Source organism: Mizuhopecten yessoensis, unplaced genomic scaffold (assembly GCF_002113885.1).
Source record: "Mizuhopecten yessoensis strain PY_sf001 unplaced genomic scaffold, ASM211388v2 scaffold11003, whole genome shotgun sequence".
In the NCBI taxonomy this organism is placed as follows: domain Eukaryota; kingdom Metazoa; phylum Mollusca; class Bivalvia; order Pectinida; family Pectinidae; genus Mizuhopecten; species Mizuhopecten yessoensis.
In genome coordinates, this window is record NW_018408830.1 from 6,225 (window position 1) to 34,150 (window position 27,926).

A 27,926-nucleotide genomic window follows, 5' to 3' on the forward strand; every position below is an offset into this window, starting at 1 on the left:
CCGACTTGTAGTATTACACATCTAGTCCTCGTCTTGAAAGGGCGATGTTCCATGCGCAGAGCGTCCCAGTAAATAGTGCTTCATTATACCTGTCTGTCATTCGACTGAAGTTTAATGAGTTGGTATAAAGCGAATTACCCCCGATCAATTAACCGCTCAGTGCTTCACACATTGTTAATTTTTGATCCTACAAAACGCCAACCCTGTAGAACCCCGCTCGGCAGCGATAGGCTTTGTGTCACCCATCGTTAAGGCACTTTACGTGGCTGACTATACTAACCTTCATACTTGTCTATGTGCTTCACTGCTGAGACGTCTTTCAGTTCCGTATCACAAGTAGGTTTTCAATCATGACTCTGTTGTGAAAGACCCTTTTGCCTCTTACGAACTAGTTAGAATTTCTGTAATAAGAAAAGTTGAAACTGCTAAAGGCAAATCGTGGTAATTACCTGTATACAAAGTTTGAATGGTATAGAAAAGTGTTGAGATCATACCTAAAGTATGCCCAGCTGCAAGAAACCTGGCAAAAATGCCGAAATACCCATGATGACTGGAATGAGGTATATATGCGCACATCCACCCATTTACATAAGGAAGGGCCAATTAAAACGAGTATACAGTAACAATGTTCAGAAATCTGATATTGTGAACAGTTGTTTTAAAAATGAATTTTGGTTTCAAAATGTTTCCTAGTTTTTTATTCTTCAGACATAGATATACTATAGGATTCCGATACACATTTACATATAAAACTTCTCTAAAAACACATTTTCCTGAGGTTTCTACTTTGTTCAGTGAAAGGAATTAGTTTGATGGAGCCACGGCAGTCTAGTGGTAGGACGCCGGGCTCGTGACCGAAGGTTGCGCGTTCAAGTCATGGCACAGTGTTGTATCTTTGAGCAAGATACTTTACTTCGCTTGTTCCAGTCTACTCGGCTGGAAATGAGTGCGTGGTTGGATAGTGCTAGAATTGTTGAATGCTAGCTGTGAGCGCCGAAATGGCAGCACCGGCTGTATGCTCCCCAGGGAGTTGAGAAAGAACCACGGATAATAAGTTGTGAACCGGTTTGAGACGACCCACACACTAGGTTGTGATAAAGCGGTATATAAGAACCTCGAATTATTATTATCATTATTGATTCATTTATTTATCCTCAGGTAGTGGCGGCCATTTTAAATTTCTCAAACGGTAGATGTGAGTTTAGCACCATGCCAACCGTGTATTCTATACATCAATACTCTTTGTCTTGTTAATGTTTATTAAGGTCATTGGAGTGTATTGATAAAAGGAAACAGGAAGTACATCCCTAGTTGAAAATCCAATGTAGGGAGACAGCATCACAATTTCCGCAAATTCTAATGTTTAATATCAAACTGATGAATATTGTATGTTTATTATTGACAGAACAGCGTGTTCTCTCAATATTAAAGTATTTCAAAGCAATCCAGGCATTAATTCAGTTTTTTTTATCAATGAATCACATGCGTCCATTTTTTCTTTACTTCAGGAAACCGGCTACCTTTTTCACTACTGTGAAGTTTTTCAAGAACGATAACTCTTACCTGCAATTACTATGTGTATATGGTTTATTACAAAATGTCAATTTTTATATCGTGTATAGAGAATTAATTTTATACATTTTCAGCATTTATTAAATTGATATACATTAATGCAATACTAATATATGTCAGTATCATTTTTATTGACATTATTTTGTAAAAATATTGTGTTTTTCATTTTATTTTCAAAATTCATTCCTTTTTACCTAAATTTTCATTTAAAATCCTTAAAATTCTGACAACCTATATTTTTTTTGTGGCAGAAAATTTTCTTTACTTTTAAGCAATATAACTACAAAATTTGAAGAAATTCTACTGAGAAATGGTGACACAATCCTATTACCTTAAGCGATGTGATGGAATTCCGATAATTCTCCCGACTACACAATTTCCTTGCATCTGTCTGTTGTTGCAATAATGATCTTATTGAGAGACATTCGATTCCATTTTCTTGTGCAAAAGTTAAGGTCAATGATTTTATACCATGTTCTCTAATGTAAATTATGGCTGTGTAGTCAATACCCTGGTTCTCCTTTTGAAAACATTGCATTACTTGTATATGACCCTGACTTTCATGGTGAGTACTGTCGATGGCGTAGAGGACGCTTACCCTTCCAGAACTCCTGGTCTTATATTCCCAAAGCTTTCTGTGTTTATGTTCACTTTATTCGTGATCAACCATAGTTTCGTCGAGTTTGAGTTCGAGTTACGGTTGTTTACATTTCAAATTAGACATTGTACTCGTAGTTCTTTGAGTGCAATGGAATTTGTATTGTTGATGTATTATGAATCCGTTTCATTTTATTAAGGTGACGGGACTCTATTGGGCAGATACACAACTAAAAGCTGGAAAGGTAGCTGACATCCAATTGGTTCAGAAGATTTACATTGCACTTTATCTTTCTCTAAATTCTTCTCATTAAAGCGTTTGAAATTTTACAAAAGCACCAGAAGCGTCAGGGTGATGTGATCAATAGAGAGCAATGTTCCTACTCATCAAACCATAACTAATACCAGTATCACAACGTCCACGCTTAGTTTGATTTGTTTATTTGTTACATTCTGTTAACAGCATTTAAGGAAGAGACAGGTTTTGGAGTTTGAGAAAGACGGGGGAACCCGAAGAATACCGTCGGTCTTCGGTCAGTGCCTGGCGACTACCCTAGTTAGGCCTTGAACCCATGACCAGTGTGGGATATTTAATGGTCATAGATGGTAATGTACCCTAAACATTTGGCCAACAAATCCCCTTCTAAAACGAGCATTGGGGATACACTTCCTACAGACCTATTCAAGCAATATCTTGAAGCACTGCTTCCTTTGGTTACCTCAATAATGAACAATCATTGGATGGGTCAAAGGTTCCATTGTGTTTCATGAAGGCACATGTTAGACCATTGTTGAAGAAGCCTAGGATGGACAAGGAGGTGTTGAAGAACTACCGCCCAGTATCAAATCTACCTTTTCTGTCTAAGATATTTGATAAGGTTGTGTCCCTGGGTCGAGAGGTTCATCTCCATGCAAACAGTCTCTATGACAACCTTCAATCGGCCTACCGCATGGGACACTCTACTGAGACGGCTCTCATTCGTATATATAATGACATAGCTTCTGCATTGAATAACAAGTGCAGAGCAGTCCTTGTCATGCTCGACTTGTCAGCTGCATTTGACGTCATTGGCCATGATATACTTTACAATCGTCGAGAGTACTCTTATGGAGTGACTGTTGACAAACTATGATTGGTAACAGTGTTAGCTGAGTGAACGACGACAGCGTGTTGCCATCAGATATACCACCTCACATGTCAAGTACTAGATTTATGGGTTCCTCAAGGGACGGTGTTAGGAATACAAAAATATTGCCAATATTCAAAAGCTATCGGAGGGATTTGTCGTCGCCATAGTCTTCGCAAGCATTGTTATGCTGACGACACACAAATACATGGTCATCAAACCAAAGGACAGTTGGGATACCATATGAGAAAATCTCGCAGCTTGTCTGACAGACATCAGTACCTGGATGAACTTTCCCCAAAGTGTCAACATACATTGACCATAGCTCCTGGGTGGTGTCAGACCTTTTGAGACTGTCCCAGATGTTAAAAATCTAGGGGTATACTTTGATAGTTTACCGAATCTGCAGAAACAAGTGAACGCTATTGCCAAATCCTGTTACTACCAGATCGGAAACATCGGTTGTATCCGGCAGTTTATAACCATGTTAATGCCATGCGCTGTGGTATATCTGACAAACTAACAAGTCGTCTGCAGAGGGTCCAGAACACTTCAGCACGTGTGGTTACTCGTACTCGAACGACAGAGAACATCACACCTGTGGTAGAAACAGGTCGCAGTACAAACGTTTGGAGTACACATACAAGGCACTGAATGGAACAGCTCCCCAGTACCAACAGGAATTTGTTACCTTGTATCAGCCGTCACGATCACTGCAGTCGGAGACAGAGTCATTATTTTGTGTTTCAAAATAACGAACTGTGACCTATGGAAACCGGTGCTTTGGGAGGGTTTCGGCCACGTTGTGGAAAAGCTTAACATCTGCTATTAGAAAGGCAAAGACCTTGGCCAAATTCAGGAAGGATATAAAGACCCACCTCATCACGTTTGCATTTAATGTTCTTTGCACAGACGTCATGTTACACACCACCAATTATATATTCATTTAAATGAATATTGAAATAATTATCGTCTTACTTAATACGTAAATTATAACTTATACTACAGTATTATCCATATGTTGTAAAGCGTATTTTACAAATTATATAGGGCGCTATATACATGTTATACAATGAATATTATGTACATTATGTATGTTATAATATGCATGAAAAAATATCATAAAACATTATATTAGTAATAAGGGGCGCAATATTGGAACAATACAAATTCAATTTTGATAAATAGACCAATCTCAGAAAAAATTAAAATACATCAACCAAAATATGTTCAATATGTTTTATGTTTCATCTAAAAATAAATCAAAAATGTATTATATCTACAAACACATAGACATCAGACATATATTATACATATACAAATACAAGTACTGTATTAAATCTACACAGGTACAAACAACAGTACTGTATTATATCTACACGCGTAAAGACATCAGTATTGTATTATATCTACACACGTACAGACATCAGTAATGTATTTGATCTAACCACGTACATACATCAGTAATGTATTATATCTACACACGTACAGACAACAGTATTGTATTATATCTACACCCGTAGATTCATCAGTAATGTATTATACCTACACATGTACAGACATCAGTAATGTACGTGTGTAGATATATTACATTACTGATGTATGTACGTGTACGTGTTTAGATAAAATACATTACTGATGTCTTTACGTGTGTAAATATAATACATTTCTGATGTATGTACGTGTGTAGATACAATGCATTACTGATGTCTGTACGTGCGTAGATATAATACATTACTGATGTAATGTATTATATCTACACACGTACAGACATCAGTAATGTATTATATCTACACACGTACATATATTAATGTATTTGATCTAACCACGTACATACATCAGTACTGTATTATATCTACACACGTACATACATCAGTAATGTATTATATCTACACCCGTACATACATCAGTAATGTATTATACCTACACATGTACATATACCAGTACTGTATTATATCTACACACGTACATACATCAGTAATGTATTATATCTACACACGTACAGACATCAGTAATGTATTATATCTACACACGTACAGACATCAGTAATGTATTATATCTACACACGTACAGATATCAGTAATGTATTATATCTACACACGTACAGACATCAGTAATGTATTATATCTACACACGTACATATATTAATGTATTTGATCTAACCACGTACATACATCAGTACTGTATTATATCTACACACGTACATACATCAGTAATGTATTATATCTACACCCGTACATACATCAGTAATGTATTATACCTACACATGTACATATACCAGTACTGTATTATATCTACACACGTACATACATCAGTAATGTATTATATCTACACACGTACAGACATCAGTAATGCATTGTATCTACACACGTACAGACATCAGTAATGTATTATATCTACACACGTACAGACATCAGTAATGCATTGTATCTACACACGTACAGACATCAATAATGTATTATATCTACACACGTACAAATACCAGTACTGTATTATATCTTCACACGCACAGACATTAGTAATGTATTATACCTACACATGTACATATATCAGTAATGTATTATACCTACACATGTACAGACATCAGTAATGTATTATATCTTCGAATGTACAGACATCATTAATGTATTATATCTTCGAACGTACAGACATCATTAATGTATTATATCTAAACACGTACATACATCAGTAATGTATTATATCTATACACGCACAGACATCAGTGATGTATTATATCTACACACGCACAGACATCAGTAATGTATTATATCTACACACGTACATACATCAGTAATGTATTTGATCTAACCACATACATACATCAGTAATGTAGTTTAAATCCACATGTACATACATCAGTAATGTATTATATCTACACACGCACAGATATCAGTAATGTAATATATCTACACAGGTACATACATCAGTATCGAATATTTCTACACACGTACAGACATCAGTAATGTATTATATTTACACACGTACATATACCAGTACTGTATTATATCTACACACGTACATACATCAGTAAAATATTTGATCTAACCACGTTCATACATCAGTAATGTAGTTTAAATCCACACGTACAGACATCATTAATGCACTATATCTACACATTCACAGACATCAGTATTGTATTATATCTACACACGTACGTACATCAGTTATGTATTTTATCTACACACGCACAGACATCAGTGATGTATTATATCTACACACGTATATACATCAGTAATATATTATATATACACACGTAAAGACATCAGTAATGTATTTTCTATACTCATGTAGTACATACAACAATAATGTATTTGATCTAATCTCGTACATACATCATAATTATATTTTATCTACACACGTACATACAACAGTAATGTATTTTATCTAAACACGTACATACATCATTAATGTATTATATCTACACACGCAGAGACGACAGTTATATATCATATATACACATGTACAGACATCAGTGATGTATTATATCTTCAAACGTACAGACATCATTAATGTATTATATCTTCGAACGTAGAGACATCATAAATGTATTATATCTTCGAACGTACAGACATCATTAATGTATTATATCTTCGAATGTAAGGACATCATTAATGTATTATATCTAAACACGTACATACATCAATAATATAATTCATCTAAACACGTACATACATCAGTAATGAATTATATCTACACACGCACAGACATCAGTGATGTATTATATCTAAACACGTACATACATCAGTAATGTATTATATCTACACACGCACAGACATCAGTGATGTATTATATCTACACACTTACAGACATCAGTAATGTACTATATCTACACACGTACAGACATCAGTGATGTATTATATCTACACACGTACAGACATCAGAAATGTATTATATTTACACACGTAAAGACATCAGTAATGTATTTTATCTACACACGCACAGACATCAGTAATGTATTTTCTATACTCATGTAGTACATACAACAATAATGTATTTGATCTAAGCTCGTACATTCATCATAATTATATTTTATCTACACACGTACATACAACAGTAATGTATTTTATCTAAACACGTACATAGATCAGTAATGTATTATATCTATAGACGCACAGACATCAGTGATGTATTATATCTTCAAACGTACAGACATCATTAATGTATTATATCTAAACACGTACATACATCAGTTATGAATTTTATATACACACGCACAGACATCAGTAATGTATTTTCTATACTCATGTAGTACATACAACAATAATGTATTTGATCTAATCTCGTACATACATCATAATTATATTTTATCTTCACACGTACAGACATCATTACTGTATTATATCTACACATGTACAGACATCAGTAATGTATGATATCTACACACGTACAAACATCTGTTAGGTATTTTATAAACACATGTACAGACATTTATAATACATTATATATACACACGTATAGACATAAGTAATGTGTTATATCTACACACATACAGACAACGGTAATGTATTTTATCAACAAATGTACAGACATCTGCATTATATTATATCTACACACATACAGCACGTCAGTAAGGTATTATACGTACACACGTATATACGTCAGTAATGTAGTATATCTTCACAAGTACATACATCAATAATGTATTATATCTACACAGGGATATACATCACGAATGTATTATATCTAAACACGTACATACATCAGTAATGTAATATATCTATACACGCACAGACATCAGTGATGTATGATATCTACACACGCACAGACATCAGTGATGTATGATATCTACACACGCACAGACATCAGTAATGTATTATATCTTCGAATGTATAGACATCATTAATGTATTATATCTTCGAACGTAGAGACAGCATAAATGTATTATATCTTCGAACGTACAGACATCATTAATGTATTATATCTAAACACGTACATACATCAGTAATGAATTATATCTATACACGCACAGACATCAGTGATGTATTATATCTAAACACGTACAGACATCAGTATTATACCTACACATGTACAGACATCAGTAATGTATTATATCTTCGAATGTACAGACATCATTAATGTATTATATCTTCGAACATACAGACATCATTAATGTATTTTATCTAAACACGTACATACATCAGTAATGTATTATATCTATACACGCACAGACATCAGTGATGTATTATATCTACACACGCACAGACATCAGTAATGTATTTGATCTAACCACATACATACATCAGTATTGTAGTTTAAATCCACACGTACATACATCATTAATGTACTATATCTACAAACGCACAGACCTCAGTAATGTATTATATCTACACACGAACAGATATCAGTAATGTAATATATCTACACAGGTACATACATCAGTATCGAATATTTCTACACACGTACAGACATCAGTAATGTATTATATTTACACATGTACATATACCAGTACTGTATTATATCTACACACGTACATACATCAGTAATGTATTATATTTACACACGTACATATACCAGTACTGTATTATATCTACACACGTACATACATCAGTAATGTATTATATCTACACACGTACATACATCAGTAATATATTATATATACTCATGTACAGACATCAGTTATGTATTATATCTACACACGTATATACATCAGTAATATATTATATATACTCATGTACAGACATCAGTTATGTATTATATCTACACACGTATATACATCAGTAATATATTATATATACTCATGTACAGACATCAGTTATGTATTATATCTACACACGTATATACATCAGTAATATATTATATATACTCATGTACAGACATCAGTTATGTATTATATCTACACACGTATATACATCAGTAATATATTATATATACTCATGTACAGACATCAGTTATGTATTATATCTACACACGTATATACATCAGTAATATATTATATATACTCATGTACAGACATCAGTTATGTATTATATCTACACACGTATATACATCAGTAATATATTATATATACTCATGTACAGACATCAGTTATGTATTATATCTACACACGTATATACATCAGTAATATATTATATATACTCATGTACAGACATCAGTTATGTATTATATCTACACACGTACAAAAATCAGTAATATATTATATCTACACATATACAGACATCAGTAATGTATTATATCTACACACGTATATACATCAGTAATATCTTATATATACTCATGTACAGACATCAGTTATGTATTATATCTACACACGTACAAATACCAGTACTGTATTATATCTTCACACGCACAGACATTAGTAATGTATTATATCTACACACGCACAGACATCAGTATTGTATTATATCTACACACGTACATACAACAGTAATGTATTTTATCTAAACACGTACATACATCAGTAATGTATTTTATCTAAACACGTACATACATCTGTAATGTATTATATCTACGCACGCACAGACAATAGTATTGTATTACATCTACACACGTACATACAACAGTAATGTATTTTATCTAAACACGTACATACATCAGTAATGTATTTCATCTAAACACGTACATACATCAGTAATGTATTATATACACACACACAGACATCAGTAATGTATTATATATACTCATGTACATACAGCAGTAATGTATTATATATACACACGTACATACATCAGTAATGTATTATATATACACACGTAAAGACATCAGTAATGTGTTATATCTGCACACGCACAGACATCAGTAATGTATTTTATATACTCATGTACATACAACGGTAATGTATTTGATCTAAACACGTACATCCATCAGTAATATGTTTTATCTACACACGTACAGATATCATTACTGTATTATATCTACATATGTACAGACATCAGTAATGTTTTATATCTACACACGTACAAACATCTATAAGGTATTATTTAAACACATGTACAGACATTTGTAAAATATTATATATATACAGACGTACAAACATCTGCATTATATTATGTCTACACACATACAGCACTTCAGTAAGGTATTATATCTACACAGGTACATACATTAGTAATGTATTATATATACACACGTACATACATCAGTATTGTAGTAAATCTTCACAAGTACAGACATCAGTAATGTCTTAATTCTACACACGTACAGCACGTATATAATATCAGTGATGTAATATATCTACACAAGTACAGACATCAGTAATGTATTTAATCTACACACGTACAGACATCAGTAATGTATTATATCTACACACGTACAGACATCAGTGATGTATTATATCTACACAGGTACAGACATCAGTAATGTATTATATCTACACACGTACAGACATCAGTGATGTATTATATCTACACAGGTACAGACATCAGTAATGTATTATATCTACACACGTACAGACATCAGTGATGTATTATATCTACACAGGTACAGACATCAGTAATGTATTATATCTACACACGTACAGACATCAGTGATGTATTATATCTACACAGGTACAGACATCAGTAATGTATTATATCTACACACGTACAGACATCAGTGATGTATTATATCTACACAGGTACAGACATCAGTAATGTATTATATCTACACACGTACAGATACCAATACTGTATGATATCTACACACGTAAATACATCAGTGATGTATTATATCTACACAGGTACAGACATCAGTAATGTATTTTATCTAAACACGTACATACATCAGTGATGTCTTATATCTACAAACGTAGAGACATCAGTAATGTATCATATATAATCATGTACAGACATCAGTAATGTATTATATCTTCGAACGCACAGACATCATTAATGTATTATATCTTCGAACGTACAGACATCATTAATATATTATATCTTCGAACGTACAGACATTCTTAATGTATTATATCTAAACACTTACATACATCAGTAATGTATTTCATCAAAACACGTACATACATCAGTAATGTATTATATCTACACACGCACAGACATCAGTAATGTATTATATATACACACGTAAAGCCATCAGTAATGTATTATATCTACACACGCTCAGACATCAGTAATGTATCATATATACTCACGTACATACAACAGTAATGTATTTGATCTAAACACGTACATACATCAGTTAAATAGTGTATCTACACGTGTACATACATCAGTAATATATTATACCTACACACGTACAGACATCTGTAAGGTATTATTTAAACACACGTACAGACATAAGTAATAAATTAAATATATACTCATGTACAGACATCAGTAATGTTTTATATCTAAAAACCTAGACATCAGTAATGTATTATATCTACACACGTATATACATCAGTAATATATTATATATACTGATGTACAGACATCAGTAATGTATTATATCCACACACGTACAAACATCTGTATTGTATTATATATAAACACGTACAAACATCTGTAATATATATTATATACACACGTGGACAGGTCAGTAATGTATTATATATCCACACGTACAGACATCAGTAAGGTATTATATATACAATCGTATAAACATCTGTAATATATTATATACACACACGTACAAACATCAGTCAGGTATTATATATACACACGTATAAACATCTGCAATATATTATATATACACACCTACATACAACAGTAAGGTATTATATATACACACGTACAGACATCAGTAATATATTATATATACACACGTACAGACATCTCTACGATATTATATCTACACAAGTACACACATCAATAAGGTATTATATATACACACGTACAAACATCTGTAATATATTATATCTACACACTTACAAACATTAGTAATGTATTATATATACACGCGTACAGACATCAGTAAAGTATTATATAAACACACGTACATACATCAGTATGGTATTATACCTACACACGTACAGACATCAGTAAGGTATTATATCTACACACGTATATACATCAGTAATGTATTATATATACACGCGTACAAACATCTGTAATATATTATCTCTACACACGTACAAACATCAGTAATGTATTATCTCTACACACGTACAAACATCAGTAATGTTTTATATCTACACACGTATATACATCAGTAATGTATTATATCTACACACGTACAGACATCAGTAATGTATTATATCTACACACGTATATACATCAGTAATATATTATATATACACGCGTACAAACATCAGTATTGTATTATAAATACCCACCTACATACATCAGTAATGTATTATATCTACACATGTACATACATGAGTAAGGTATTATATAAACACGCGTACAGACATCAGTAGGTTTTATATTGACACACGTACAGGCATCAGTAATGTATTAATTCTACACACGTACATACATGAGTAAGGTATTATATATACACGCATACATGCATCAGTTAGGTATTATATAAACACACGTACAGACATCAGTAAGGTATTATATATACACGCGTACAAACATCAGTAATGTATTATATAAACACACGTATATACATCAGGAATGTATTATATATACTCATGTACAGACATCAGTAACGTATTATATAAACACGCGCACAAACATCGGGAATGTAATATATATACACACACGTACAAACATTAGTTAAATGGCATCATTACTCACGTACAGATATCTGTTAAATATTATATCTACTGAGGTTCATGTCAGATATCAAATATTCATCAATCTGACATTTGTATCAACCTGTGTTATGGCATATCATTGGCGATTTATCTTTGAAAGAAATTTGTCAAGTCTTCGAATTTATTCAGCTAATTTACTGACATACGTGAACTTTTAACACGTTTAATACGGATCCATGTGATAAGACTGCCTCGTACCGGTAGATTAAACTTCACGAGATCACAGGCGTCAACCCTAAGACACCACTGACCAGTGGGTCGGCTGTCACGTTTGTCGGGACAAAGCCTGGTGTAGACGCCTGTCACAGCCAATCGGCCGGCAGTAATCACTGAAAGGCCGCACCCTACCTCCACTCTGACACCTTAAAAGAAGGTTTGTTCGCTCCAGAAAACCTTGTTCATTGCATTGTCCCCATAATTCATTTTCTTTTTAAATCTGAATAACCAATTAATCCAGAAGTGCTGAATTTGATTCACAGGTCTAACGGTATTTGTAGGTATACATCTATCAACACGTGAAGATTATGTTGAAATGTATTACAACTGAAAGGGATATATAATCCGTGTTTAGAGTAAACTTAGGGACGAAGATGAATGACTTGGCAAAATCTCCGAAAACATTGTAAGATCATTGAAGATAAAACGAGACCACATGTCAAAAAAATAATGTTAATATTCTTCTTGATTTACCATTTATGTCAGGAAATAATCGTTATGGATAAAATTATTTTGACCTTTTAGTGATATGAGCACATAATTGGTATTAAATGTCGATAATCGATGTCCAATGTGTTCAATAAATGATTTGATTCAAACTATAACATCGTTTTTCAAAAAACTATAAAACTATCAGTTTTTCGACCAAATCAATATTTCTAAAAATCTCCAAACCTGAAATTGTAATTTAGAAAATAAAATACAATTTGTGTAACAATTTTGTTTCTAATTTTGAAATTTTTAATGAAATTTTGAAAGTACAGTATTTACATTTGTTTTAATTCTTCTCTCAAAATATACCAGTACATCAACACTATTGTTGCATTTAGTGTAAACCAGATCACTATTCTCACAGACACCATGCTTCATAATAAATTCACTCTTCCGGTAAATGTATGTGTCATTATCACATGTCAACACATACATAGTATCATACAATGGCCGACATTACTCTCGGGTTGTTTCGTATAAAAGCTGAAATCAATATTTTCTACATATTTAGAGGACAACTAGGTCAATGCTTACACCATGTCAACGATAAGTAATTTGTTTCAGAATATGGGCAAAACTAAGATTGGTACACATTTTTTTAACAGGGGTCAGCCCCGCAGTAAATAAGAAGTATTATTTTTAATAAGCCAGTTGAAATCCGGAAGTACTTGTTCTCCAACATTGATCTCAAATACATTTTTTATAGACAGGCCTATCAATTTATAAATGACTTAACGGCTTCGTGCCAGTGGTGAATCACGTTTGCTTAAAACATCTGAAAATAACTATCCCAATAAACCTTATCTCCAAAGTTCAATAAAGGTCTGATTGTTGAAGGTTGTAATTTATATTGAAACCAATTGAATTTATTTCATTGCTAAGGTATAACAATCTGAGGTTCAACGATATATTTGAATTGCCATTCACGACATTACTGGTCACTTGTTTAGATTTTAGCCAATTCCTTTGACCAGAGAACCATGTTCCAAGCGGATAATGACAAATGTGTGTTCTCTCCGTGGTGTCAAAGTTACAATTTATGGGAGATATTTTTTAAAACCTGTTGCCAACCTGTAAAACGATTCTTGACAGTCTGATATAAACGTATCATTAGTTTTCTGTACTAAGCTCAGGTATACCAAGAACAAGGAGGGTGAAGCACCATCAGTCAACGTGTTTACAGCTAACAATAATACACCGATTAAAAAGATTTTGAAACTGCATATCTTCTAAAAGATATTGATCCCTTGAGGCCATGAGTCGCATTCTCGTACGAGCTAGAATAGTTAAGAACGGTATGACTCATAGAGTCGATCATATGCAGGTGTGGAGTATGTTAGCGTCAAATCTACCCGAGATTTACGAATCAATGATAAAAACTTAGCGTTGATGAAGGATTTTCCTCCAAAATTCTAAATACCGAATGCTCTGCATATTTATCACCGACTCTGACTTTAACAAACACTTTAAAACACTCCCCCTGTTTCCTCTCCTGATATCAAGACATCAATTCCACATATCTGTGCACAAATTTATGTTAACTGCTGTTACACAAACAGTATCATTGTAGGTTTTCTACATCACATGAGGCACCTGTCAAACTCAATGAAAGGATACAGTGAGCACACCTTCCATCCTCGTATAAACTAAAGTTTGCTAGTTGATAGTATGCATCCTTTAGTGTAGGTTGAAGCTTCTCCTGTAGGAAACCTTGTTTTAATGGTCAAACGTAGATATGTATCTTCATGATCTTGATATTTAAATACTTTGAAATAGTGAATCAATTCCGGCATGTGCAGGTTGGCATATTGCATCCGAGAACAAATATGTCAAAGATCTTAAAACATCAGTTGTCATGTTTGACATAGCGTTCGGTTGTAATGTGACAAGGAAAACCCCCAAAGATAACGTAAGTGTAACCAAAAAGGATGTTCGAATGAATATCCATAAAACTAGGGAAATATAGAAACTATTACACGCTATCATTGCCAATAATGAACTAGAAGAGTTAGACCAGGGGTTCCAAAAGATAAGCGTCCTCTTCTTTATCGACAGCTGCCATGTAACACCAGGTCAAATAAAACCAAATCACTTATTAAAGGAGAAAAGCAGGCTAATAACAACAAATCTAACAGGTACACCAGTGAGCCTAATAACACGTCGATATCCAATTCACACAAGGAATATAAAGAAGGTCGTTCCTCAAAAGAATGTCAAGGTACGGATAAAGAATGGGAATATATGATATGTTTAATACTAATAAACTATAACTAGTATTAAAAAGGTGTAACAGGGGAATTTTAAGTCATCATTGAAGTTCATGTTAATAAGGACAAACTGATCAATATATTGGATTTGTATAGTAATATATGGGTCATATCAGCAATGATGTACTACATCAATATTAGTTTGACCTAGATCAGGTTTAAATATATTACAGAAAAGCTTGTCAGCGCACAATTAAGGTAACTACTTGTGACAGCGGTAATACTAAAACAACGTGTACAGTACAATAGGTCTACTACACGTCAATCATTACTCAGCAATTCCGTATGATGTGTACTTTATATACATATATAATGCATATGTCTCCAGGTAAATTGTTAAAATTAGGTTAATCTTGAAAATGTGTGATTACCTCAGTCGGAGAGAAGGTCAACTCTTTGTTAAACCTGATGTGTTTGTAATTCAAAGACTATATCATAGATTTGTCAAGCTTGGTCTTGCTTTTTTCGTTCGCATAATGCCATTTTAATGATGTTTTATCTTTTGTTAAGAGGTTTTAATTATATATGTTTACAAATTTTGTACATGGACTAAAATTGTACCCTTATATATTGTACGCTTTAAACACTGGATAACAATAGATTTTGATCCAATTATACATGTAATAATACCAATGATGTGAATTATATATTATTAAGTTGTCGATCGGTTAAACATTAAATGGATATATGATAATCTCTTGCAATCTTCACTTATGGTAATCTTGACATTTACAAAATGCCTATTGACATGTATATATTCTGTGTCTCAAATACGTATTTTTTCAGAGAGCTATTTGTCCTCATTTTGTTCTCATTATTCTTTTCTACATGATGTACATATTCTGTACTGATATCATATTGAAGTTATAAGAAAACATCGTAACCCTTTCGTTTGAGGGTGTAAGAAAAGAACAAATGAAAAAAAGAAAAGGCATACCACAGTTTCAAATTACCAGGATTAATTTGTATTTTAAAATCGCTACGGAAAGACTTGAAACAAAAACTGTATAGACACCGAAACAAAAGGAAACATACCATGACTCCCGCATAGTGGATCCAGATGTACCAGAAGGGTAAGCGTTTACTGAACCACATATAGCACCAGTCATGATGTGTCCCATCAAATCGAGGACAACTCTGGAGCTTTAGGCTGCTTATCTGCTGTTTTTATGGGATGCATTTTGTGTTGATATATCCGTATTAAAATGTGATAGAAATGTTTAGATTTTTTTTTTATTAAACTGCACTCGATGTTTACGAAATTGCTTTGTCCTGATGTTATTTTAAACACGGTTTAAAGATTAATGCTGTGTTTAGCATTACACTTCGTTTAGTTTGCAGAAATATAAATAATGATTACCATCGGAAAGCAGTTCAATTTTAATATTGTTTTTCTTTCTTTTTTTCTTTCTTTCTTTCTTTCTTTCTTCTTTCTTTCTTGTTATTTAATTTTTTGTTAGTCTCATAGAAAGACAATTAATTGTAATTTAGTATTTGATATTTAGTACAATTCAAAAGTGCATATCTTTCAAGCTGATATACAACCATCTGCCAGAAAGGTTCAGGGTACCAAATACTTTAATTAGGACAATATAATCACACTGATTAGCCCTTTTTAGCTTTTATAAATTCCATATAAATTTGGTAGATGAAATTGTGTCATACAATGCGATAATAGTGATTGGATGTGTCAAACAGCATTAGGAAATGTATATATATACACATGTATGTAAATCACATTTCAAAGGAAAGCCATTGAATTCATTTGTCCTAATTATGTGTTTTAATAATACACTTTAACAATCTCTGTTATGTTAACAATGTTATGTACAATTCTTTTATTATTGACGGTATTGACACTGAAGATATAATCGTTTCCAGCAATGATGCAATATGAAGTTAATCACGCTTATGCTTGAGATGAGAGAGGTGGGGATCCAATGTAGCATAGCGCACCTATTTATATTGGGTACGTGTTATTGGCACATCAAGAAGACATGGCGATCCTTTCTGAACGATCACTCGAAGCTTTGTTAACTTGAATCTTAATCTAAATAATTCAAAATGTACCATTTCTTAAGTATGTTACAACTTAAAATTAGTCTCTTTTGATGACTTTAGACAATCGATTTGAAATTGCATACATGCCGCTTTTCGTTGCAGTTTTTGACTTTTTAAAGCATTAATTTTTAAAATAAACACTTATAATATTATATGGGGAAGCTAATTAGACCTTGAACGACGGAACCAAGGCTTGACTTCTGCCAGAAACTGTGCCCCCCGCGGAAATGCTGCTTAACCTTTAAGAAGGAAATATTCATTACTTTCCCACATACAAAAGGCAGAGATACCTTCTGACCCTATCAATTGGTCTTAAGGTGAATTCGAGTGGCTATTACTATGTTAATAAACGAGAAGGGATTCGAGTGACACTGACGTATAGCCGATATAACGGAATTATTCTGGATGAAAACATGGTCTTACCACATTCCTTTGTCATGTAAATGTCTGTTAGCGGTCAGTTAGCTTTACACATCTTATCGTACGCTGACATGATGGCATTTTGACACCTCCCTGTAAATGCGAAAACAAGAAAGATTATCTATAACTTCATCATGTTTAGTTGAATATCTGGAGCTAGAAAATAATGTCACCATTCATGGCAGTAATCATATATCACAAGATATTGTTAGTTTAAGCATGGTCAGCTTAATTTGTTTCATAAATATGTTTTTGTAGAATTTTTACATCGAAATAAGAGAAAATATTCCTTGTTCTGTCAGATCAGTCCTTAAACCCAATAGAAATGTTTGGCAGATAAATTTCAGTTCAGAAGCTTGTTAAATATTGATATCAAGAGTACATTAAGCTGACCTATCTTGTGTTACAGATACAGACAGGTATTGTGGCTGATATCGTACACAGGAAGGAACCAGCGGGACTGAACACGTGTTCAAGGGGCGATAACTTGGTGACATTATTTGGACAACTGGCTATTGGTTGTCGTTCAAACACCGAAGGTAATTGTCTGATAACTGCTCAATAAAGGTTTTATATATGCCAGGGCTGAGCCAGGATTTTGAAAGTGTTATTAGCTTGACATAGAATAATTTTAATCAACATGTTCTGAACAAAATGTCGCTCTCCTGTTTTTGAATATTTTGAATTCATACTTAATCTTTTTAGACTTTTCATTCACGAGAATCGCTGCAGCTGTATTCATTAATGGGATTGTTTCCTGTATTTTCTACATTTATTATTGTTCTGTGAAACAAAAACAATTATCACCTCGCCAGCATACAAGAACTGAATCCAAATGCAAAGCCGATAATACAGGCGATACATTAAACGAATCCAGATGTGTAAGAGTGATTTTGGGAGGATAATCCGCATTCTGATCAAATCCGGGAGCCAGCGGCTAAGGCTTTTAAGTAAAAGTCAGGCTGAAATCATGGGATGATAACGACTTTGAAATACCTTCAAAGTAAATCAGAGCTTCTTTGGATGAAAAAATAAATCAAATTGAATGTTTGTATAACCCTAAACACATTTTTGCGACCATCAGGTATGTTTTTACTTTGCTTCATGTAATTGTATATACATCTTCTACTTTCCAACAATAGCTTTGTTGACTGTGTTATGGAGCTGTGTTTTCTGATGTACTTTTCTGTGTTAAAAAAAATAAACAACATCGCGGTGATATTTGAACCTGTCAGCTGTTACTCTCTTGGAATATCATTGGTTCTTCTCCTTTTTAGCGAAGGCTAATGTTGTCGTTTGAAAGATTTTCGGTTTCCGTTGTCTGTTCTTCTCGACTTGAAGTTCCTTTTTTTGTCTTGTATGTTGACCTTATAGTATATATGTTTAAATAAATATAAGTTTATGATGTTTTAGTTTTATGGTCGGTTGGAATCATGATTTGATTGGGGAATATTTTAGTTCTTTGTGAGATGCGAAAGTCTATGATTTTGAGTATGCATAGAGGGTTTCGTCGATAAAGCAGAAGACGCTTACCCTTTCCGAACTCCTGGTCTTATTGTCTTTGTACCTTTTAAATTGTCAATGTAAACATTTCAACTGTTAATTTTTACACTAATTTTATCCATTTGAGTTCGAATTATTGTTCTGTTGACACTTTGACACTCTGTACAGGCTTTTTGTGCAACCCACTGAATTAAAATACCTATAACATGGATCTGAAGATACTTAAAATAGTGTCAAAATATCAGCAGTAGACAGTGGCATGGCTTATCGTTCTAACATTGCACAACACATCAGTTAGCGGCCTTTGATTATATACAAATAAATTGAAATCGAAATGAGTTTTAAAGTCAATGGAAATTTTAACCCCGACATATCAATATTTATATTAGTTAAAATAAATGAAGTTCGAAGAAATCCATTTTTCGCTTTCTTCGCATGGAAACACATGTAAGATTATAAAGTTATACAGGTCGACTATAAAAAGGTAAATCATTTCTTTCTCATCATATCTTTACGTAAAAACATCGGTGTTCCATGTGTTTTGAAGGATTATGATAAAACGTGTATACGTTTTCATAGTATATAAGAAAACAAGAAAACGTAATATGTGTTAGTCCCTTTACAGTTATAGCAATTGCCCTACCAGAAAGACATCACACCTGCAGAGTTAATGATTCACGTATTATTCAGGCGGCAAACACAGATTACTATGTTCACTACAATCATACCTGTAACGAGTGGTTGCTCATTAGGTTATATATATACATGTTCCAGGCAAGGTTTTAACGGCTACCATCATATACAATAACGCAATACGCCTATTGAGAACTAATTCCATTGGTCGCCTGAGGTTCATTAAATATATTTCACAGTGTGGTAAAATAAAACATCCACGAAATGTAAGCGATATGCAGTATGCGAGTTCGTTGTTTACTGAATTCAAAATAATATAATTGGACGTTTTATGAGTTCTTTTTTATTTTATAATTTTTTGGGAAATAAATGAGTGTACGTGATGAAGATCATATCTCAATAAAATGTTTCTGTATTGTAAATATTAACTTTTTGCCAAGAATGAAGGTGTATTTATTCGATAACGAGGTCACTTCATTTTCAAAGCCCAAAGAAACCTCACAGGTATCGGTATGTGTCGAGTCAGCAGATCATAATATTTCATGAAATGAGACCATAAAAAATGTTTATTAAACGGCCATGGATTAGTCACATGGATGTGTCATGGCAGTGTCAATGGGTGTACATACAACGCTGTGACATCCGGATCTGACATGATTTTAAACTGTCTATAGTCACACATGCACTTTTTAATTATCGGGTCAAAACTCTGTCAGCATATGAGAAGTGCCAAGCCTCAAACAAATATATAGCACAGAACCTCTGTCCCTGATACTTAGGTGGATATTTTGCCGGAAGTAATTGAGTATAAAACAAACTCGGATTTAACTTGTTTTCTTTATTCGTTTTTATGTATCCATTCATTAAAAATTTGTACAGTTCCATCATTGCTGTCATAGCCGCTAATGTTGGATGATAATAAAACGAATGCAGGATAATTAACAAGCACTAAAACGATCTCAATTACAAGTTCAACTTCTGAATCATTATGTCGCTAATTAAAGATAGTCAATATTAAAAAAAAAAACCATTACACTTTCTATTTTTTTATTCATTAGAAAAATGCACATCTAAAATCAACGCCCTCCTAGCACGGTACCTATTTCATTAGTTTCAGTCCTCTATCAGTATGTTAGTGGAGTTAGCAATAATAGTTTCATAACAATAGGTAAATTAAGAACATAATTGGAATTTCCAGACATGGAATTTATGTGTTTTTACTAAAAAAAATAATAATAATAATGAATACATCGCTATCGATATCATATATATAATTTTTACTGATATTCTGGTTAAAAATATCATCCCAAATCCAAAGCCAATTTTCTCTCCTATAGAATGCATGTTATATCTAGAAATCATTTTTCAATAACCCTCTAGTTTCCTGCCTTGCATAAAGAATATTAACGATGACGTCAAAAAACAACTGCATCTATATGATGTCACAAATAATTTGACATAACATTTGATACGATATCAAAGTTGATTAAAACGTCATGTCCTGTAAATTTAGTCACGCAAACGTATTCAACCCGTAACCCGTATTGAGGGTAACATTATGTATGTTGAGCCAACATCTTGTATGCTGCTGATACCTTCATCGAAGGTATACGAGTAAAAAAAGGTCCCCTCACTATCGCTACCTGATTTCTGGCGTAGTAGGAGCATTCTTACCATGCATTTTGGAGTTCAATATTCGATTATATCTCGAAGCTGACCGAGCAATTGCCCTTATTTATTTTTGACATGGAGTCGCCAATCTTACTGTTAAGGATCTAAGCCTAGTGGCATGGTTCATATCAAAATGTCATTTTAACAAACAACAATATGGGGTTTTATGAGCGGTGCTAATAAGGGTATTTATGAGCGGTTGGCGGAGACCTGGCCTTGGATGTCGTGTGCTGTAATAGAACCTGACACGGACTGCTCGTATCGGAAAGGTTTCGTCTCAGCTTAAACAACGGAATAGTCAACAGTCGGTACAGTGGCATAATTGTATTATTAAACATAATGCAGAATAAACGTTTTGTCTAATGACTATGTATAGTAATTGATGCAAACTAACAACTAGGTCATACAAAATAAAATTGTAGTTAAAGAGATAATTATAGTTTTTTTTTTTTTTTTTATAGTTTTACGTTGCAGAAGTAAAAAGAGTCATTTTCTGCATTATGTTATTTTTTACTGTTACTTCGGTTACATATTTTAAATTTAGCATACTTTTAATAATCATCGATGATATTGTAAACATATTTAAAAGAAGGAAAATGTTATTGTTATGTGAAGTCATTCATTATTAAGACCCATTACAAGCTCAGTAGTCAATGTGCTGATGATTGATATTACATGTGTATAGTACTATGTAGATAACCTATTTTTGGCAGGATACGTTTACAAGTTTGAAATCGTTTTAAAGCGCAATGCCATGCTCCCTGATGTTGCCAAAAGTGCGACGAACGTCATCAATGGTGACGTCATAAGACCTCGCTACATAAAGTTGAGTATTACAAGATACAAGTATATTGATGTTATAACAATACATTTTAACTTGCACAAAGTTTCGGTCCTTGACATTATGCTTTCCTATGCAAAATTGAAATGCATTTAACCCTGCCGAATTAATATGAATAAATTGAGCGTGCTGGACATTAAGTTTAAGAGCTGTATACAGACTAACTGTGTAAGTCAGCATAATACTTTAGACTACGGGTGTAAACTGTTTTCCCCACTTGTCGGCCTAACTTGACGAATTTCTATCGGTCATAGCTATCAAAATACGACCATGTAAACACTGTCAGTATACACGCATGCCGGAAGTTGTCATATGAAAAGCTATCTTTAGTCCCTTGACCTTTTACCATTTAAACCGTATATTAGCCTAAATTGATGGGCAATACAACTACACAGTATAAAATATAACAGAGTGTGTGGTTTGGGGTGTTACGTTATTATATAATACACTCTGAGCGTGGCATATGAATATAATATTGTTGAGGTGATCTAACCCCGTTCAGCTAGACTACCTGACAATCAAGGGATAAACACACACATATATATATAATATTAAAGTGTGGGTGTGTGTGCGGTTGGTAGTGCCTGGGTGAGGGTGTGTGTTTGAGTATGTATGTTTAATACACGTGTTTTAACTGTTAAAGTTAAATGAGTCAGAAACTGAGCCAAATTGATTGGCATTAAAAATATTATTACGATTCAAGAACATATTGAAAACATACCGCTAAATATTACAAACCTATATTCGCCTTGTTGTCTCTCACAAAATACGTTCAAAATATAATTGTTGTTTCAAATGTGATCAGAGGGGCCACTGTATATGACTGGTTATAGGTATATTATGTATAGACTATCTGTCACCTTATACAAACCAAGTAATCAGCATTGTCTACATTAAGCTAGCGTATCTGCTGCATATAGTGTATACGTACTAGCTATCACAGTGTTAGCCGGGCGACACCTATGTGTAATAGGAGTTGGTGGGTAACTGTTTTGGTTTACCGTCACCTATATTAGAGCTATATGTTTCAATCGCCCATTCATAAGGTGTGTGCTTGTGACTCGAATCTGACTGAACAGGTAATGCTAGTCGTAGATAGGGCTGTCATCCGGTTCATGAATGGGGGGATAAATGATCTATATCAAGCAGCTACCCGGGCCAGCACAGACAGTTCTATTTATTTGCCTAATACTGGTTAGTTTTATTTTACGAGCATCATTTGGAAATGTTTTACATATGATTATGATTCAATGATAAATGTTATACATTTTGTAATGTATTTGGTTTAGAAGAAATTATGAAATATGTTAAATCAATGTTTATATTTACAATAATATTTTGTCACATCTTCATTTACGAGCCTCGATCATTTTATTAAATAAATAATAACCTGACTCCAGGTTTTATATTAAAGTGTATTTATTTATTAAATATCTCTTTATTCACAGTTTATCGTTGTTGCATTCATTGTCTTTTGAAGACAGGGATCCAACAAGCACTTTCAGGAGGCAATGGAGTCCCCCACGTGAACGTTGTAACATCGTGTCAGCAAGCTAACCATTCTACCCCCACGGCTAAGTATACCTCCACCACTCGTCAACAATGACAAATCCCACCGGGGCATCCTACAGGATACCCAATCATTCACAAGTGGGTTTAGGTACCATAAAAAGAAGCCTGAACGGCCGGGGATATAGTCAGATCAACAAAAAGGTCAGGCCGTTAGGTCTACGTTAGACAGTCACAGACGTAATGTTTATTGTTCGGCTCCGATGAACTACCACCCCGTTAGATGACCTTGTCTGAAGTGTAGTCACGTGACCACTTGTCGCACGCTTATCCTCAAGTAAGACCCCCTCATGCCAGCGTCGTCACTTGTCAGCGGCCGCCATTTGGCGTGATTAAATTTAAATAAAAGATAGATAACGATGACTTTCAAAGTAAGCCAAGGTCAAGTTTTGTATTTAAATCGTAATATTTGATGTAAATGATTCAATACGTGATGTATGGATACCATTAAATGAAATCGATGAATGACTTCTACAGTCCACATTTATAGTGATATGGTTAACACGTTTTGTTTTGTATTTTGGTAACATGGACAGCTTAACTCTATTCAATACCGAATATACCTTCGACTGCAATATTTTCAACATGAAATAGAACATATTTTTCACGATGTTTTGAACGTTGTTCAACCGTAACACAACACTAGAATACCCGTGCGTAATCCCGTATTATCATCAGACAAGAGCACGCCTAATAGTAGCTATTCCTTATAGCACCCTCATATGCAAGAGAAAACTGAAGTGTTCTGTGCTACTAGTATCAGAACAGTTGTCTAAAGCATATTCATTTGTCGTACGAAAAGGCCGTGGATAATTTCTCAGCATATCATAAGTCCTTCCTATCAGACCGAGGTTAACATAACACCTGGACCAGTGGAAGAGGTCAGTTGTTAATTTTTACCTTGCGATGTAGATAATGCTTTGCCTTACACTGTTGTGAAGGCCTATCTAGTCGTCCTACCATCCCTGTTTTGATTGTTTGCTATCTGTTATGCTTGTTTTTACTATTAAAAAAAGCATTGTTTAGATGTGCTAAGTTTGTTTGATTATAAATGTTAACCATAAGTTACACTGTCCAACAACCAGACTAGACAATGACAATGCCAGTTCTTAAATCGGCTTGATCCGACCATGGCATGAAATGTATTCAGTTTCCTTTGACATGACCACTTTGCATTTTCCAACATCCATTGAACCAGTTTTTGGACACGATGTACTCAAAACATTCTCTGATCAACAACACATACACTATCATTATCCTTGACCCGACCACAAGGCATCAGGTGCATCGGAAGAAAGAGCGTTTTAACCATTACAAATCTTCAGCATCCTCTCCTCAAAATCGATTCTTCCTTCAGATAATTTTGAACTTTTTACACTACCATGAGTTATGCTTTACTTAAGGAATGCCTGCAGTTAAAGGTGTTTATATGTTGCAGTTTACTATATAATCAACAGCTTTCTGTGGAGTTCATAATGACTGCTGACGGCAAACTTACAGCACAGAGTTTCCGGTCAGTCGGCCTAGGGTCCAGACATTTGAGCAGTTTTCTCACCTTCGATTCCTTTTATGATCATATTTCTGTTGCAAATTAAATTTATAACTCCATATGGATGCCATTTGGAGAGGAACAATTTGAGATATCTGTATGTATCATCCTTTTCAACAAAAATGAAACTAGACAACTTAAAATGTCCTTGTATTGCAGTACAATACACGGATACTACTTGTATATGATCCATATTGTGATTTTAGTGAAAGAAATATGTTCATATCTCCAATCAATGAAAATAACAGTTTTCTCCTAAACAACACAAGTATTTCTAGAGCACCAAAAAATATTTTAAGAAAAACATTGAAATGGCTTCATCAAAAAACGTTCAATTCTTTACTCATATAATATTAAGCAAACAGTACTTATATCTCCAGTTTATCATATATACACATAGGTATAACTTAAACAATCATTGTATATAAAGTCAACAGTCCAAAGCCTAAAGGAGTCAGAGTGTGGTAAGGTTCAATTCCAGTTATCTAGAGGGACAGCTACTTGAATGATATTAATGTGAAATGATATCATTGACAGTATACATATCGGTGGTTACCTTACTAAGTGGGGTATGTACAAAAAACATAATTTAAGATTGTATCTAAAGGCATATATATATATTGCTGAAATATGTATTCACACCGTTATACATGGCGTAGAGAGGATAGAAAAACTGGTTGTACACAGCATGCGACAACACGATCTGTTAAGTATGTCAGATAATAAATAAGTTATAAGCACAGTTTTAAATAAACAATGGGGTGATGCAAATATCCTATGGAAGTTTATTTCATGGATAGAGGGGTACACCTAGTGATGGTGCGCAAACCCTGTTGGGGTAAAAGAGAGGAGTTGTATATCTCATATTTAAATGATAACATGTGTTACTATCTGTAATAAATATGATTATACTAGTATCACTATCTACTTGTAATTTAATGTCGTAGACAACAGGTGGTCTTACGATAAGTATCTGGGATATCCTATGTAAATAGTAAACTCTTCACCTCCTAATTTAGTTTCTGAAGTTTAAGATTATGAATGAAAACTTCGACTGATAATTACTGTTATTACTTTACTTTATTACATATGCCGAGACGTCAAAACAAACAGATATTTCATTTGAATATATATTCTGTTTTGCATGACTAGTGGAAATATGCCTTGATCGTCATCATTAATAGCGTTCGAAGTACATGATATATTGACCAGTTTGTGTAAGTAATTGTGCATAACGAAATGTTTTGATATTAAAAGAATATAATTCACTGTCGTAAAACGCTCAACAATTGTTTGCATAATTTGTTTATGGTTTAACATAATAAATAACATTATTCACTGGGATCGACTGTAACACAATATACTAGTGATTCTAACTTAAATGCATTAAAGATATATGAGTAACATATTTGTAAATATAGACATTTTAATCCAAATTACTATTCGAGTGCTAAGCATATAAGAACAAAATTATTCACATTTTTTTAATATCCTATTTTGCAAAAAAAGTGTTCCCCTGTTAAGCTAACAGCGCTCCACCAAACTTGTCTCGAGTTGTTTGTCACGTATCATATTTGCTGACACTGATAATTTATTTATCTCGGGAATATCTGAATCTGCTATTGATATGTATATATAAATAATACAAATGCGAACAAGGAGAACGTTCGAACAATTCTACAACAACACATGGAAAGTAAAAAGAATCGACAGTGTCATACTTATAAGAAATCAAACACTATTGAATGTCATCACGTGTATTTGACAAGTAGTTACATGAAGTAATCTGCTATAT

General features: G+C 33.5%; 1 long non-coding RNA gene across 1 annotated transcript in view; it reads right to left on the reverse strand.

Annotated features, from left to right (window-relative positions):
- Positions 1-302: 302 nt before the first annotated feature.
- LOC110464520 overlaps positions 303-27,926 on the reverse strand; it is a 32,233-nt gene continuing 4,609 nt past the window's right edge. Inside the window, exons 2-3 of the long non-coding RNA XR_002464501.1 lie at positions 18,369-18,458; positions 303-401 (exon numbers count right to left, since the gene is read on the reverse strand). This is a non-coding gene — a long non-coding RNA (uncharacterized LOC110464520). The remainder of the gene's footprint in view (positions 402-18,368; positions 18,459-27,926) is intronic.